This window comes from Balaenoptera acutorostrata, chromosome 13 (genome assembly GCF_949987535.1).
Source record: "Balaenoptera acutorostrata chromosome 13, mBalAcu1.1, whole genome shotgun sequence".
NCBI classification, from domain to species: domain Eukaryota; kingdom Metazoa; phylum Chordata; class Mammalia; order Artiodactyla; family Balaenopteridae; genus Balaenoptera; species Balaenoptera acutorostrata.
In genome coordinates, this window is record NC_080076.1 from 90,600,975 (window position 1) to 90,614,057 (window position 13,083).

At 38.2% G+C, this 13,083-nt stretch overlaps 1 protein-coding gene across 1 annotated transcript in view; it reads right to left on the bottom strand.

The window, feature by feature from the left end:
• The window catches only part of TMEM132D (transmembrane protein 132D), a 711,716-nt gene that overhangs the window by 244,718 nt on the left and 453,915 nt on the right, over positions 1 to 13,083 (bottom strand). The window lies entirely within an intron of this gene.

Genomic DNA, 13,083 nt, shown 5'->3' on the forward strand with positions numbered 1-13,083 from the left:
GACATAAATGTCAGCCGCAATGCAAAGCACGGGGAGCTTGGGTGCCCTCCAGCTTACTTTATCTCTCATCATTTCTGCCACAACGAATCCAACGGTCATTTGCCACTTTAACTAAAGGAGATAATAAACCAACATCAAATATATTATGCTCAACCTTATAATAATTCAATAACTTATTCACTACAGCAGTCAGTAAACACAGAGCAATTTACAAATAGCCCAGTCACAGGAGATTGTGATTCAGGCAAAACAAAACATCTGCAGTTGTGTCTACACTGCAGACTCAAAATCGGTGTCATTTTAGAACAGAGGTTTATGGTGCTGGCTGCATGTTGGGGATCACCTGGGTTGCCAGGTAATACTGATGCTGAGGTTCTGCCTCCCACAGAGTTTGATTTAATTGGTCTGGGGTGTGCTTTGGGCATGCCTTTGGGTTTTAAAAAAAGTTGCCTTGCATGATTCAAATATAAAGCCATGATTGAGAACCACCATTTTTGAGTGCAAGGAAACTAAACTGTTTTGGGGCAGTAATCCTATCAGATTTGGAGAGGAAGTGTGGAGAAGGGACCATTTAAATCAATGTCCTCACCTGGACAGCATATTAGAATCACCTGGATCAGTTGAAGCCTCCGCTGAATTGGAGGTCAGCATCCCCTTCTCCCCATTCCTTCCTCCTCCACTTCCTAATAGTTGTATCTCCCCAAAGCCTCCTCCCCCAATAAAACTTCTGCACCCAACTCTTTTCCTTAAAGTCCATTTCCAGGGAACCCTACCTAAGAGAAAAGCTCTGCAGAATACATAACGAAGGGAAGGGATACAGATTCCACTTTTGATATGATAGGCATAGGAGATGTTACGGGCTGAATGATATCCCCCCAACATTCATATACTGAACTCCTATTCACCCCAGTACTTCAAAATGTGACTCTTTGGGGAGAGATGACTCCTTTAAAGAAGTCTTTAAGCTTAAATGAGGTCTTTAGGGTGGGTCCTAATCCAAACCAATTGGTGTCCTTGTAAAAAGAGAAGATTGGGAAACAGACACACACAGAGGACAGGCCATGTGAAGACAGAGAGAGAACATGGCCAGCTACAAACCAAGGAGAGAGGCCTCAGAAGAAATCAACCCTTGAGCTCAGATTTCTAGCCTCTAGAACTATGAGAAAATAAATTCCTGTTGTTTAAGCCACCCAGTCTGTGGTCCTCTGTTATGGTAGCCCAAGCAAACTAATACAGAAGGCTTCTCTGGGCATTGGGCATTTCAAACAAGTCATAATTCAAGAGCGATATGAACCATGGGGACATCTTAGAGAACAGCATTCCAGAAAAGAGAAGAGCAAATGCATTAAGCTCTCAACCTACTGAGAAATGTTAAAAGAAACAGAATAAAAATGAAATATTCTTCCTAATTGTTGAGATATTGCCAAGGGCGTGGTCTGCCATATTCCATAGTGGCCCTTCTCTGAGGACCAATATAAAACATCTACTCAGGTCTTGTTACCAAGAGAAGTTGTGCATCTACTGAGTATCTAGTTTGGATCCATTCTGTGGTCACTTTGAATCTTTTACTTGATTGCATTCTTTGGTCTGTAGATCACTAGGACTTTTAGAAAGAAACATCTGGTCTACCCCCTGCAACTGTGCAGAACCATGCGGTGTATATTTCCATTATGAAACCCCACTAGACTTTTCTGTCTCCATCCAAGTTTTCCTTTCCTTTCCTTTTCCCTAATTATTTATTTTTTAAATCTTTTCTATCATTAACTAGAGTCATCAACCACTTGAAATCATTTGTGGAATGAAGTAGGTATAATTACACCAACTATGAAGTATTCATATCGTCAGTATGTTTGAACTACGGTCACCATCTTCAAAGTCAACACATCACATTATTTTGTAATCTTATCAGTTTCTGCTATTGCTGGACAGTATCCTGAAATATTTGCGTGCATCTCTTTTAATGACATTTAATAATCACTACCGCCTCTTTTCTTTTTCAAGGTCACATCAAAATAATCACTTCCTCAAAGTGAAACGTCAAAATATAGTGGAGAACAATTAGGTGCCCTACACCTCAAAGGGTATTTTAATTAAAAGCTGTGAGGGTATTTTAAGGGTGAGAACATGTACATCATACATCCAGTTCTGTAGAGCCAGGCAAGTCCAGCCTTTGAGGCCGCCTTCCAAGTCTAAAGTGGATATTACAAAGTTGATCAAAGCAACGTTACTTTCAGTTATCCAGTACTTTGGGGGCAGTTCTGCCACTCAGCACTCTTGAAGCTAATTGAAAGCTGTGGTCAGGCTGTGTCCTGAAACACACACACTTTCAAAGTTGTCAATGGCTAGGAGTAGGTTTCTCAGGAGCTAATCAAAGGTTTTGGGGGGAACCTGAGGCAAATGATGTCAAAGCCAGCTGAAAGCTAAAGAGCTTTGCCTGAAACAAAAAATTAAATAATGGGGTCTCTCCATGCTTTGCTAGCTCCCTCTTAGGGCTGTCTGCCCTGAGCAGAACGGGCCAGCTCTAAATGGAAGAATGCTGCCTGGTTTTCCATTCAGCTACTTGCAGGATCCCACATCCTAGCTATCGGGACTCGGTGAACTGTGGCAGAGCTGAGCTATTTTCAAACCTAGCCATCAGCACCATTATTGCTGGCTGTACATTTTTAGCGAGGACTCGGATGCCTCTGGGAGGTTCAGTCAACACAAATGGCAGAGCTGACGGAGTAAATTTTGCAATAAATGTCTTAAGCAGATTCAGAGACAGAAACAAATATAAGCTCTGAGTGGTATTTTCAATCACGACATATGCCTTTGGATGCTGTAGGGAGTTAATTGCCCGGGAATACTGGTGTACTCAATCAGATAGGTCTGTTGAGAATAGGCCTTTAATTCAATCAATGGATTACATTTAATGAACCTGATTATGGGTAATAAACGATGAAAATGTGTTATCCTGGGGAGGGCTTTCATTCTAAGATGTGATTTAATGTTGTGGAAATACTCTTTCAGTTCTGTCTAAATTTGTTCACAGCCCTGCTGTCAATTACACACACACACACATACACACACACACACACACACACACACAGAGAGAGAGAGAGACAAGCATAGGTGGTTAAATTACATGCTTAATAGATTGTACTCAATAAGAATAGAAAGAAGGGAAGACATTCTGCACAGTTTTTAGAGTTGCACCTATTGTCTAGGTGGCAGCAATCACCAAAGGTCTATGAATGAATGAATAAATGAATGAATGAAACTGGGCTGAAGATGTCTCTTTCCACAACAAGACATTTGGATTAGTAAGTGGGAAATACATATAATTTAAAAAGATACATGCACCCCAATGCTCAGTGCAGCACTATTTATAATTGCCAAGAAATGGAAGCAACCTAAATGTTCATTGACAGATGCATGGATAAAGAAGATGTGGTATATATATACAATGGAATATTACTCAGGCATATAAAAGAATGAAATAATGCCATTTGCAGCAACATGGATGGGCCTAGAGATTATCATGCTAAGTGAAGTAAGTCAGACAGAGAAAGACAAATATCATATGATATCACTTATATGTGGAATCTAAAAAATGATACAAATGAGCTTATATATTGTACAAAACACAAACAGACCTACAGACATAGAAAACAAACTTACAGTTACCAAAGGGGAAAGAGGGGGAGAGGGATAAATTAGGGGTATGGGAATAACATATACACACTACTATATATAAAATAGATAACCAACAAGGACCTACTGTATAGCACAGGGAACTCTACTCAATATTTTGTAATAACCTATAAGGAAAAAGAATCTGAAAAAGAATACACACGCACACACACACGCATAACTGAATCACTTTGCTGTACATCAGAAATTAACACAACATTGTAAATCACCTATACTTTAATTTAAAAAAAAAAGAAAACAAGTGGGAAATACAACTGTTGAACCTGAGATTTAATCACAAACCTACATTATCAGAAACACCCTTAGTAGTAGGAAAAAATGCCAGTATTCCTCTCCTGGCATAGTTGAGTTTTAAAAGGAAAAAATATTCCACAAAAATACGTTTTATGAGAGGTGGTTGACAAGAAGCTTTCACACATAAATTGAGATGTTACAGAAGGAGAAATATTTGCTTACAGACATAGCCCACAGACCTTGCTGAGCTGTATAGCTTATTTTCTTGCAATGCCAGTGACAAACCAAAGTTGGCCTTACATTGCTTTATAATATCTCTCTGGTATTCCCTAGACCCTGAAACTTCTTCATTTCATCAGTTCTAAGATGACTTTTTCCCTTTTACATTTCCACCCCTTTGAAATTGGCATGATGGCGTTGTCTTTTTGCAAATGTGTGAACTTGGTTGTTTCACCGCTGGTGTACCTGAATAAATGCCACCGTTAGATATTTTTTAGTCAACAATCCACTTCAAGGGACATTTGAGGGAGGAATATGAGTCCTGGCTGTGTTCCGAAAACCTTTCCTTGACATCGTCTGGAATATCAAGAAAGTGTCAAACTCTAGCATTGCTGCTAGAAGGGGTGGCAATGGTTTGGAAGGGCATTCTGAAGACAACAGTTGAGAATCCTTTTACGAGATGCTTTCCTCTTGAAGGTGAGAGGGTATTATTGGGCTGGCCAAAAAGTTCGTTCGGATTTTCCATACGATGTTACAGAAAAACCCAAACATACTTTTTGGCCAACCCATACATACTCTTCAAAAACGGGGTCACTGATAACTCAGAGCTGACGTGACTCAAAGAAGTTAGACTCGATAGGAGAGGGTTAGAAATGCCATAGCCAATTAATTTTGCTCTATCTTCCTTTATGTGATAAAAACCTGAGTCTAAATGAGTCTAAAAGAGATCTTTCATTTAGCATAAACAATTATGAAGAAGAAAGATCGTGTCATAGTTTAAATGGCAGACCTTTTTCTTTTTTTTTTTTTTTTTTTTTGTTTATTAATTAATTCAGGAAAATATTTATTAATGTGACTCAGGAAAAGTCAATAACTTCTTTGTGGTGGGACAGATGTTTTCAGAAGTCCTTCCATGGAAACTTGCTCTCTTCTTATTAAAAGCTGAGTTTAGAAACAATTTCCAGGTAGGAAGCAGTTGCAGGAGATCAATTATTTAAAGTTTACTTATTCAGGAAATATTTAAGTGCAGACTAAATGCCAGTACTGTTCTAGGTTCTAGGGAGCACTTGAGAATAAGACTGACAAGCCCTTGTTCTGCAGGGGCTCACATGGAGTGAGGAGGGAGAAAGGCAATAAACAAATATAATAAACACAACACCAGCTGGCAATAAAGTGGGCTGACTTGGCAGGGTACCTGGATTGCTGCTTCAGATTGAGTGGTTAAGGAAAAGCATTCAGATTTAAGGCAAGACATGAATGACAAGGAGTCAGTCATGCAAAGGAAAGGGAGAAGTACCAAAGGGCACAGCTAGGATGAAGGCCTATGGTGTGAACAAACTGCTGTGTTTGCCGACCAAAGGTACAAAGCAGCATGTCTATTTGCAGCAATATGGAAGAGAGAGAGAATGGCTAGAATGCTGATTGTCCTTAAGAAGATCTGCAGGAATTTGTTCAGTAACAAATTAGAAATGGCAGTAGATTAAGCTATACAGAAATAGTTGGATGAAGACTCTGTTTAAACTGTATCTCTGAGCTGGTGCAAGGGGATTGAGAATTTCCTGAAATTAGTATAAGTGCCCTGATATGAGGAAGTGACCACTTTGAGTTAGACAAGCCTGGAGATTGAGAAAGTGAGGAGCACAAAAAATGATGAGTAGAAACACAGAAATAGAAGAGTTATGGTTAGGATAAGACTTTTCCAGTAGCAACATGTTCCACATGTTGATCTTACTGGCAGCTTAACTCCAGTGTGCTGTACCAATATTACCATTTATTATGTGCGTCATAGCAGTGGAAACACAGGATATAGGACTAAGGATTTCACCAATACCTTAGTGATACTTAGCTCTAGCACCACTATCACACTATTTATCTCCTGTAATGTGGGAATGCTCTGTGCATCTTTTTTTTTTTTTTTTTTTTTTAACCTAGAAGTTTTTTTTTTTTTTTTTTTCATTGTACATGGATGACCACAACAAAAGCAACAATGATTGCAATTACCAAACATGAAACACACTTATACTATGTCATAATATTGACATTCAGTCCAGTAATCCTCCACTGTAACAGCTCCTTTACTTTGCAGTGAAAATTGATTTGTATATTCTTTTCCTCTGAGTCCTTGTGGGATTTTTTTTTTTAATTCAGACAGAAAGTCACAAAAATTATACTCATCCTCATCAGTTCACTCAGTCCCATGTAATTAATTTCTTTTTTTTCATCTTGATCTTTTGTTAGCACTTTTATGAGTTCATCAGTTTTTCATTAGAGTTCTGAAAATGCTTATTCATTCAGTTCAGCAGTACAGTCAGTTACCAGAAACCTGTACTTGTCAGAGTCTTTTCCATGAATTTCTTGAAGATGAAACTCTTTTATAGGAACATATTTGCAAAATCATCAGAGTACACCCAGAACTGTCTGTAAATGACAAAAGACTTAAAAATGACCATGGTTAAAGATTTGATGAAAGTTCATAATAATGCAGTTGACAAGAAAATTAGTTATTTCTGAGATATACATTTTAAAGTAATAACTAGGATTATTACTTATAACATTATACCAGAACATATAAGATTTTTAGACATTTCCTGTATTGTCTGAAACATTTATATTAACATATTTCCATATATATTTCCATACAAATACAAATATAAGATTTTTAGAAATTTCATGTAATGTCTGAAACATTTATATTAACATATTTCCATACATATTTCCATACAAATACAAATATAAGATTTTTAGAAATTTCATGTAATGTCTGAAACATTTATATTAACATATTTCCATACATATTTCCATACAAATACAAATATAAGATTTTTAGAAATTTCATGTAATGTCTGAAACATTTATATTAACATATTTCCATACATATTTCCATACAAATACAAATATAAGATTTTTAGAAATTTCATGTAATGTCTGAAACATTTATATTAACATATTTCCATACATTTTTCCATACAAATGCAAATATAAGATTTTTAGAAATTTCATGTAATGTCTGAAACATTTATATTAACATATTTCCATACAAATAACCCAATGAAAGTTTAGTATTAGTTGTTTTGTTTGTTTTTTTATACTGCAGGTTCTTATTAGGCATCAGTTTTATACACATCAGTGTATACATGTCAATCCCAATCACCCAATTCAGCACATCACCATCCCCACCTCATCGCAGTTTTCCCCCCTTGGTGTCCATATGTCCATTCTCTACATCTGTGTCTCAACTTCTGCCCTGCAAACTGGCTCATCTGTACCATTTTTCTACGTTCCACATACATGCATTAACATACGATATTTGTTTTTCTCTTTCTGACTTACTTCACTCTGTATGACAGTCTCTAGATCCATCCACTTCTCAACAAATGACTCAATTTCGTTCCTTTTTATGGCTGAATAATATTCCATCGTATATATGTACCACAACTTCTTTATCCATTCGTCTGTTGATGGGCATTTAGGTTGCTTCCATGACCTGGCTATTGTAAATAGTGCTGCAATGAACATTCGGGTGCACGTGTCTTTTTGAATTACGGTTTTCTCTGGGTATATGCCCAGTAGTGGGATTGCTGGGTCATATGGTAATTCTATTTTTAGTTTTTTAAGGAACCTCCATATTGTTCTCCATAGTGGCTGTATCAATTTACATTCCCACCAACAGTGCAAGAGGGTTCCCTTTTCTCCACACCCTCTCCAGCATTTGTTGTTTGTAGATTTTCTGATGATGCCCATTCTAACAGGAGTGAGGTGATACCTCATTGTAGTTTTGATTTGCATTTCTCTAATAATTAGTGATGTTGAGCATCTTTTCATGTGCTTCGTGGCCGTCTGTATGTCTTCTTTGGAGAAATGTCTATTTAGGTCTTCTGCCCATTTTTGGATTGGGGTGTTTGTTTCTTTGATATTGAGCTGAATGAGCTGTTTATATATTTTGGAGATTAATCCTTTGTCCGTTGATTCATTTGCAAATATTTTCTCCCATTCTGAGGGTTGTCTTTTCGTCTTGTTTATGGTTTCCTTTGCTGTGCAAAAGCTTTGAAGTTTCATTAGGTCCCACTTGTTTATTTTTGTTTTTATTTCCATTACTCTAGGAGGTGGATCGAAAAAGATCTTGCTGTGATTTATGTCAAAGAGTGTTCTTCCTATGTTTTCCTCTAAGAGTTTTATAGTGTCCAGTCTTATATTTAGGTCTCTAATCCATTTTGAGTTTATTTTTGTGTATGGTGTTAGGGAGTATTCTAATTTCATTCTTTTACATGTGGCTGTCCAGTTTTCCCAGCACCACTTATTGAAGAGACTGTCTTTTCTCCATTGTATATCTTTGCCTCCTTTGTCATAGATTAGTTGACCATAGGTGCGTGGGTTAATCTCTGGGCTTTCTATCTTGTTCCATTGATCTATGTTTCTGTTTTTGTGCCAGTACCATATTGTCTTGATTACTGTAGCTTTGTAGTATAGTCTGAAGTCAGGGAGTCTGATTCCTCCAGCTCCATTTTTTTGCCTCAAGACTGCTTTGGCTATTCGGGGTCTTTTGTGTCTCCATACAAATTTTAAGATGATTTGTTCTAGCTCCGTAAAAAATGCCATTGGTAATTTGATAGGGATTGCATTGAATCTGTAGATTGCTTTGGGTAGTATACTCATTTTCACAATGTTGATTCTTCCAATCCAAGAACATGGTATATCTCTCCATCTGTTGGTATCATCTTTAATTTCTTTCATCAGTGTCTTATAGTTTTCTGCATACAGGTCTTTTGTCTCCCTAGGTAGGTTTATTCCTAGGTATTTTATTCTTTTTGTTGCAATGGTAAATGGGAGTGTTTCCATAATTTCTCTTTCAGATTTTTCATCATTAGTGTATAGGAATGCAAGAGATTTCTGTGCATTAATTTTGTAACCTGCAACTTTACCATATTCATTAATTAGCTCTAGCAGTTTTCTGGTGGCAGTTTTAGGATTCTCTATGTATAGTATCATGTCATCCGCAAACAGTGACAGTTTTACTTCTTCTTTTCCAATTTGTATTCCTTTTATTTCTTTTTCTTCTCTGATTGCCGTGGCTAGGACTTCCAGAACTATGTTGAATAATAGTGGTGAGAGTGGACATCCTTGTCTCGTTCCTGATCTTAGAGGAAATGCTTTCAGTTTTTCACCATTGAGAATGATGTTTGCTGTGGGTTTGTCATATATGGCCTTTATTATGTTGAGGTAGGTTCCCTCTTTGCCCACTTTCTGGAGAGTTTTTATCATAAATGGGTGTTGAATTTTGTCAAAAGCTTTTTCTGCATCTATTGAGATGATCATATGGTTTTTATTCTTCAATTTGTTAATATGGTGTATCACATTGATTGATTTGCGTATATTGAAGAATCCTTGCATCCCTGGGATAAATCCCACTTGATCGTGGTGTATGATCCTTTTAATGTGTTGTTGGATTCTGTTTGCTAGTATTTTGTTGAGGATTTTTGCATCTATATTCATCAGTGATATTGGTCTGTAATTTTCTTTTTTTGTAGTGTCTTTGTCTGGTTTTGGTATCAGGGTGATTGTGGCCTCATAGAATGAGTTTGGGAGAGTTCCTTCCTCTGCAATTTTTTGGAAGAGTTTGAGAAGGATGGGTGTTAGCTCTTCTCTAAATGTTTGATAGAATTCACCTGTGAAGCCATCTGGTCCTGGACTTTTGTTTGTTGGAAGATTTTTAATCACAGTTTCAATTTCATTACTTGTGATTGGTCTGTTGATATTTTCTGTTTCTTCCTGATTCAGTCTTGGAAGGTTATACCTTTCTAAGAATTTGTCCATTTCTTCCAGGTTGTCCATTTTATTGGCATAAAGTTGCTTGTAGTAGTCTCTTAGGATGTTTTGTATTTCTGCGGTGTCTGTTGTAACTTCTCCTTTTTCATTTCTGATTTTATTGATTTGAGTCCTCTCCCTCTTTTTCTTGATGAGTCTGGCTAATGGCTTATCAATTTTGTTTATCTTCTCAAAGAACCAACTTTTAGTTTTATTGATCTTTGCTATTGTTTTCTTTGTTTCTATTTCATTTATTTCTGCTCTGATCTTTATGATTTCTTTCCTTCTGCTAACTTTGGGTTTTGTTTGTTCTTCTTCCTCTAGTTTCTTTAGGTGTAAAGTTAGATTGTTTACTTGAGATTTTTCTTGTTTCTTTAGGTAGGCTTGTATAGCTATAAACTTCCCTCTTAGAACCGCTTTTGCTGCATCCCATAGGTTTTGGGTCGTCGTGTTTTCATTGTCATTTGTCTCTAGGTATTTTTTTATTTCCTGTTTGATTCCTTCAGTGATCTCTTGGTTATTTAGTAACGTATTGTTTAGCCTCCATGTGTTTGTCTTTTTTACGTTTTTTTCCCTGTAATTCATTTCTAATCTCATAGCGTTGTGGTCAGAAAAGATGCTTGATATGATTTCAATTTTCTTAAATTTACTGAGGCTTGATTTGTGACCCAAGATGTGATCTATCCTGGAGAATGTTCCGTGTGCACTTGAGAAGAACGTGTAATCTGCCGTTCTTGGATGGAATGTCCTATATATATCAATTAAATCTATCTGGTCTATTGTGTCATTTAAAGCTTCTGTTTCCTTATTTATTTTCATTTTGGATGATCTGTCCATTGGTGTAAGTGAGGTGTTAAAGTCCCCCACTATTATTGTGTTACTGTCGATTTCCTCTTTTATAGCTGTTAGCAGTTGCCTTATGTATTGAGGTGCTCCTATGTTGGGTGCATATATATTTATAATTGTTATATCTTCTTCTTGGATTGATCCCTGGATCATTATGTAGTGTCCTTCCTTGTCTCTTGTAACATTCTTTATTTTAAAGTCTATTTTATCTGATATGAGTATAGCTACTCCAGCTTTCTTTTGATTTCCATTTGCATGGAATATCTTTTTCCATCCCCTCACTTTCAGTCTGTATGTGTCCCTAGGTCTGAAGTGGGTTTCTTGTAGACAGCATATATATGGGTCTTGTTTTTGTATCCATTCAGCCAGTCTATGTCTTTTGGTTGGGGCATTTAATCCATTCACGTTTAAGGTAATTATCGATATGTATGTTCCTATGACCATTTTCTTAATTGTTTTGGGTTTGTTTTTGTAGGTCCTTTTCTTCTCTTGTGTTTCCCACTTAGAGAAGTTCCTTTAGCATTTGTTGTAGAGCTGGTTTGGTGGTGCTGAATTCTCTTAGCTTTTGCTTGTCTGTAAAGCTTTTGATTTCTCCATCAAATCTAAATGAGATCCTTGCTGGGTAGAGTAATCTTGGTTGTAGGTTCTTCCCTTTCATCACTTTAAGTATTTCATGCCACTCCTTTCTGGCTTGCAGAGTTTCTGCTGAGAAATCAGCTGTTAACCTTATGGGGGTTCCCTTGTATGTTATTTGTCGTTTTTCCCTTGCTGCTTTCAATAATTTTTCTTTGTCTTTAATTTTTGCCACTTTGATTACTATGTGTCTCGGCGTGTTTCTCCTTGGGTTTATTCTGTATGGGACTCTCTGCGCTTCCTGGACTTGGGTGGCTATTTCCTTTCCCATGTTAGGGAAGTTTTCGATTATAATCTCTTCAAATATTTTCTCTGGTCCTTTCTCTCTCTCTTCTCCTTCTGGGACCCCTATAATGCGAATGTTGTTGCGTTTAATGTTGTCCCAGAGGTCTCTTAGGCTGTCTTCATTTCTTTTTATTCTTTTTTCTTTAGTCTGTTCCGCAGCAGTGAATTCCACCATTCTGTCTTCCAGGTCACTTATCCGTTCTTCTGCCTCAGTTATTCTGCTATTGATTCCTTCTAGTGTAGTTTTCATTTCAGTTATTGTATTGGTCATCTCTGTTTGTTTGTTCTTTAATTCTTCTAGGTCTTTGTTAATCATTTCTTGCATCTTCTCAATCTTTGCCTCCATTCTTATTCCGAGGTCCTGGATCATCTTCACTATCATTATTCTGAATTCTTTTTCTGGAAGGTTGCCTATCTCCACTTCATTTAGTTGTTTTTCTGGGGTTTTTTCTTGTTCCTTCATCTGGTACATAGCCCTCTGCCTTTTCATCTTCTCTGTCTTTCTGTAACTGTGGGTTTTGGTCCACAGGCTGCAGGATTGTAGTTTTTCTTGCTTCTGTTGTCTGCCCTCTGGTGGTTGAGGCTATCTAAGAGGCTTGATGGGAGGCTCTGGTGGTGGGTAGAGCTGACTGTTGCTGTGGCGGTCAGAGCTCAGTAAAACCTTAATCCACTTGACTGTTGATGGGTGGGGCTGGGTTCCCTCCCTGTTGCTGTGGCGATCAGAGCCCAGTAAAACCTTAATCCACTTGACTGTTGATGGGTGGGGCTGGGTTCCCTCCCTGTTGGTTGTTTTGCCTGAGGCAACCCAACACTGGAGCCTACCCGTGCTTTTTGGTGGGGTTAATGGCAGACTCTGGGAGGGCTCACGCCAAGGAGAACTTCCCAGGACCTCTGCTGCCAGTGTCCTTATCCCCACGGTGAAACAGAGCCACCACTCGCCTCTGCAGGAGACCCCCCAACACCAGCAGGTACGTCTGGTTCAGTCTCCCCCAGGGTCACTGCTCCTTCCCCTGGGTCCCGATGCACACATTACTTTGTGTGTGCCCTCCAAGAGTGGGGTCTCTGTTTCCCCCAGTCCTGTCACAGTCCTGCAATCAATTCCCACTAGACTTCAAAGTCTGATTCTCTAGGAATTCCTCCTCCCGTTGCCGGACCCCCAGGTTGGGAAGCCTGAGGTGGGGCTCAGAACCTTCACTCCAGAGGGTGGACTTCTGTGGTATAAGTGTTCGCCAGTCTGTGAGTCACCCACCCAGCAGTTATGGGATTTGATTTTACTCTGATTGCGCCCCTCCTACCGTCTCACTGTGGCTTCTCCTCTGTCCTTGGACGTGGGGTGTCCTCCTTGGTGAAGTCCAGGATCTTCCTGTCAAT